The 5,336-nt window shown below is 43.9% G+C and overlaps 1 pseudogene; it reads left to right on the top strand.

Annotated features, from left to right (window-relative positions):
• The first annotated feature begins 1,355 nt into the window (after nt 1–1,355).
• LOC131543885 (uncharacterized) lies at nt 1,356–5,129 on the top strand (annotated as a pseudogene).
• The last annotated feature ends 207 nt before the right edge of the window (nt 5,130–5,336 follow it).

Here is a 5,336-nt window from a genome sequence, read left to right as displayed (position 1 = left end):
CGGGGGGGAAGGTCCATGGAAAAAATTAAACAAAACAAAAAAGAGAAAAACTCCGTTCTAACAGTGTAGGCCAGTTATTCTGTTATGGGTGCTGTGCTAATAAAGCGCACGATGAAGGAGTATTCCAAATAATAGTCTTTTTAATTATAATCCACAGAAGAAACAGAATAAATTCCAGAAGCACAGTGTAGCACAACACATAATACAAACGATAACTGGCAAATGAACTGGGGAGAACGCAGGACTTAAGAACACAGGTACTAATTGGATAATTAATAAACCAACAGGTGATAACGATGAACTTAACAAGACAGGCAAAAACTAGGTCAGAACAGAAAGTCAAAACACAGACATGTGACACTTATTGTAGGCTACCATTTTTGACAGGAATAAATCCATTCTCATGCATGTCTCGCATGACATTATTTACATTATTTCCCATATCAATTCTTGTGCGTGTTTGGTTGTGAAAAATAGTTTGTAGATTATGCAGAGTTGTCAGCGATTCTTTCTATTGAAAATTTGTGTAATGTGGGACTGCCTATCACCAATCTGTCAGGTAGTGTGCACACAACAGCAGCTAGTTGGTACCCCAGACAGTTGTGAAGTGTGAGAAGATCAGTGATCCGGCAGCTTTGAAAATCATGCAGTGCGAACCTGGCAATAGTCATTTCAAATACAGTTTCTGAATTGTATTCATGTATAAAAGTACCTGATATTCAAAATTACTGTATATAGTATCATATTTCAGTGGAAACACTTTTACCTTGGTTATGTGAGGTGTCTGAAATTCAAGGCATTTTAACAGAACTTCTGCTCACATATTTGAAACCAGCTATTGGATCATTGAGGGTAAATATGTCATATTAAAGGGGTCATGTGTCATATACCATGTCATGTTTTCCTTTGTCTTTGGAGTGTTACAAGCTGTTTGTGCATATAAAAGATTTGTAAATTTGCAAAGATTAAAGTCTCAAACCCAAAGAGATATTCTTTGTAAAAGTTAAGAGTCTGCCATGCCTTCCTAAAACGGCTCTGTGGCGAGTAGGGCCGAGAGCCGTGGGAGCGGAGCGAGGCCAGTAGAGTTTAATGATAATGTGCGACACCTGCGCCACTCACCGGTCTTGAGTCCCACGGAGGAGCTCTGGAAGAATAAAAGGAGGAGCGACGACAGTGCAAGACGAGAGAGGACCAGGCCTGGACTTTTATTTTGTGTTTTGTGTGCCCTCTCTGCTGAGGGGGATTGCGGTGCTGAGGAGGTCGGGCAGCAGGAAGGAGCAGTGACCGCCAATGGCTGCCTGAGGCAGTGGTGCTGGAGCGATTGTGCAACAGGTGCGACGGAAAGACTCGCTACCATGCTACAGGGTCGAGGAGGGGTGGCTGCCATCCAAGAGGGAGCGGAGGAGTCGGTGCCGTTCGCCAGGAGGCTGGAGCCTGCTGCTGTCCGCCATGTTGGGGAGGAGCAGGGAATGGGGCACTCGCTGCCGGCTGCCCTAAAAGTGGAGGAGCCATCACCGTCTGCCCTGAGGTGGAGGAGCAGTGGGCCATCCACCGAAGGATGTCCAGTACCCAAAGTAATGACTTGGAGAGGATCTGCATAGAGGAGTGGGACAAAATCTGTCACAAATCCGGTCCATGGTCTTCCGTCTGATTGCCACCAGAGGTCACCCTTCCATAATATTGACTCTCACACCACACAGACTGTTTCACATTACCTTGGACTACATTTCCCATCAGCCATCTCACTAATCACACGCTCACCTGATCATACGCACACAGCTGTATCCAATCAGACATGCTTTATAAGCCCTGGACTTCCTCGTTCAGTCGCCGAGTATTGTATGCACATATCACTACCATAGCTGATAGTTACCTTACGGAGCCTGTCTTAGTTTTCTTAGTCTTGCCTTGCCTGTTTCGGATTGTGTTTTCCCCCGCCTGGATTATTGCTGTGTCTCCTGGATTAACCCTTTGCCTTGCCCTGTTGGATTCTGTTCGCCGATCGAAGACCCACGCTTGCCCTAGAATTACTCTTTGTCTTGCCTGTGTTGTACCTGTTTGCCATTGTTCAACCCTGCCTGTATTTATGACCATGTCTTTAAATAAAACCCTGCAGATGGATCCACTCGCCTCTTGTCTCGCTTGCCTCGTAACAAAATCCCTCCTGAGATGTGTGCAAACTCGGTGGCCAACTACAAGAAACGTCTGACCTCTGTGATTGCCAACAAGGATTTTGCCACCAAGTACTAAGTAATGTTTTGCGAAGGGGTCAAGTACTTATTTCACTCATTAATGTGCAAATCAATTTAGAACTTTATTGAAATGCATGGTGACTCTTTAGAATAGGGAACACTTATTCACTATTAACTACGACTTTCCCCTCAATAAATTCCTAATTTGCTGCTTATTAATAGTTCGTAAGGTAGTTGTTAAGTTTAGGTATTGGGTAGGATTAGGGATGTAGAATAAGGTCATGTAGAATAAGGCATTAATATGTGCTTAATTAGTACTAATACATGACTAATATTCTAGTAATATGCATGCTAATACATAACTAATTAAGTGAGCCTCAAATAAAGTGTTACCAAATGCGTTTTTCTGGATTTTTTTGTTGTTATTCTGTCTCTCACTGTTCAAATAAACCTACCATTAAAATTATATACTGATCATTTCTTTGTCAGTGACCAAATGTACAAAATCAGCAGGGGTTCAAATAATTGCCCGCCACCTACTGCTTCTGTGTTGTGATAATCTGTAGTGAATTATTAAACAAGTTCTTCCTGTTTATTCTAGTTTTGTTCCTGTGTATTCTTTCTGGAGTTAAGTGTTCTTTAGTGCTCTCTGATTTATCTTTAGATTTTTGTTTGAGTTTTTTGTTTTCCTTAATCTTCCTTAGTAATTTGCCTTTAGAGTTTTCCTTTAACTAGCTCCTTTAGTTTCCCCCCGCTTTAGTTTTCTGTTTTTAGTTTTCTTCTCTATAGTTTTTCTAGTTATTGCTCACCTTTTGTCTTGTTGTGTCTTGTCCTGTGCAGTGGTGTCTGTTGTTTCTTTTTAGTCCTGTCCTGTCCTGCAGGCTAAGCTCTGGGGCTGCTCCCTTTATCTGCTAAGCAGCAAGATGTGTGCAGTGCCTGTGAGACCATGAGTGTGGTGTGGCTTGTGCTTCGTGTTCTTGTTAGGCCATTGCCGATAACCTCTGGTCTCCCTTTGCACTGCCATAACTGCTCACCGGCCTACTGTCATCCAGGGCTTCTCTCTCAGCCTTATTATTTGGACTGTGTTCACCCCCTCCTCACTTTGTCTTGTCTGCCGTTTTGTTAATAAACCTGTGATCCCGGGCCCGGCAAGATGGCGGCGCGTGTACATGCAGCGGCTCAGCGCTCCGCGTATCGGCTCCTTTTGTATAGTCTATTGATAGTTTATGTTTCACTAAGTGCCACGTATGCACAGACACATGCACAGAAATATGTAAAATACAGTCAGCACGAACTGATCATCATCGGTCTGATGCCTGGGGACTGTATTTTTAACCAGGATGATCCTATACACGACAAACAGAAGCAAGGCTGCAGAGCTGGGATACGAACCAGGCTAGGCAAAGACCCATACAAGCCTCCACTGCCGACCCTCTTCGTTACAAACTCAAGATCACTTACCAACAAAATTGACGAGCTGGAACTTATTATACTCACACAGAAAACCATCCAGGACTGTTGTGTTTTGGTAATTACGGAAACTTGGCTGAACCCAGCTATTCCAGAAGAGGCTATTCGCTAACAGGCCACGTAGCACACCGGGCAGACAGGACCGCAGACTCCGGTAAGAGCAGAGGAGGGGGGCTTTGTGTTTACACTAATGATCGATTGCTTCAGTCTGTTCCTGTCTGTTGTGCTGCTGAGAGGTTTGCGATTGTAGCTCCGTGTAGCTTCGTTTTTATAGAATCTCTACCTTACTTTCACTCCCTGTTGTTTAAAGTGATAATATATAACTTAATTCCCACCATATTTCTGGTGTCATCTTTCAAACTAATCTAACTAATTTGATCGTTCGCTTTTAAAACCGCGAGTGCAGCGTGCGTGCAACGTGTTGGCATTCGTTAGCCAGTTAGTTTGTCACTCGCGGTTCCATTCGCGCCTATTATTGTTTTCTTTTATTTTTCTCTCACTCCATTTTCATTTCTCTCTCGCTCCGTTTTTCACGAGTTCATCAAACAACAGTGGTAAGTGGTAAGTTAAGTTGGTATCGTTCATCAATCACGGTGAGTAATGGGTTCTTCTCCTGCTATTGTTGTTTGCACTGTTTGCCACATGTACAGTTTATCTGTCTCTGTCAACAGCGAGGGATTCACATGTGATAAATGCAGAGAAATAGTTAGGCTCACAGAGAAGGTTTTAGAACTAGAGACACGCATCCAAACTTTAGTTGAGGACAGTAAGAATGTGAGGGCTGTAGATACTGCTTTGGATGCGACTAGCTCAGGGAGTCCTGTACATCGTTCGGTTCCGGTAGAGCCCGTGCAGCAGGGCAACTGGGTGACTGTGAGGCGGCCTAGTCGCAGGTAAAAACGCCACTCTTCCGTTCCGATCAAAACATCAAACAGGTTCTCCCCACTCTGTGACGCACCCACTGAGAAACCTGATGAAAGTGCCCTAGTTATTGGCGATTTTGTTGTACTGAACGTGAAAATAGAGACACCAGCCACCATAGTCCATTGTTTACCGGGAGCCAGAGTGCCTGACATCTTGGCAAATTTAAAAGTGCTGGCTAATGCTAAACGTAAATTCAGTAAAATTGTTATCCACGTCGGCGCTAATGATGTTCGACTTCGCCAGTCGGAGATCACTAAAAATAATGTTAAAGAGGTGTGTGAACTTGCAAGTACGATGTCAGACACTGTAATATGCTCTGGTCCGCTCCCTGCTTACCGTGGCGATGAGATTCATAGCAGACTGTCGTCACTCAATGGCTGGATGTCGAAGTGGTGCCCGCAAAATAACATAGACTTTATAGACAATTGGAAAAATTTTTGGGGCAGACCTGACCTGTTGAAATGAGATGGTGTTCATCCCTCCTGGGGTGGTGCCGCTCTTCTCTCTAGAAATATGGCACATAGTCTTAGAGTTCGTATTTGACTAACTGCTGCCCAGGTCAGGAAGCAGACAGACTGGCTAAACCGACCGTCTGCTAGCCGCCTCACGTCACATAAGTCAGTTAATTCTCAGCACATAGAGACTCTTTCACCTAGATATCACACTATAGAGACTGTGCCTGTTCCCCGAACTAGAAAATACAGAAAACATCCAAACCAAAGTAATAGTAACAATCTAATTGATGTTCAA

The sequence above is a fragment of the Onychostoma macrolepis genome, chromosome 01 (genome assembly GCF_012432095.1).
Source record: "Onychostoma macrolepis isolate SWU-2019 chromosome 01, ASM1243209v1, whole genome shotgun sequence".
Lineage (NCBI taxonomy): Eukaryota > Metazoa > Chordata > Actinopteri > Cypriniformes > Cyprinidae > Onychostoma > Onychostoma macrolepis.
This window is presented reverse-complemented; position numbering and strand designations above follow the sequence as displayed.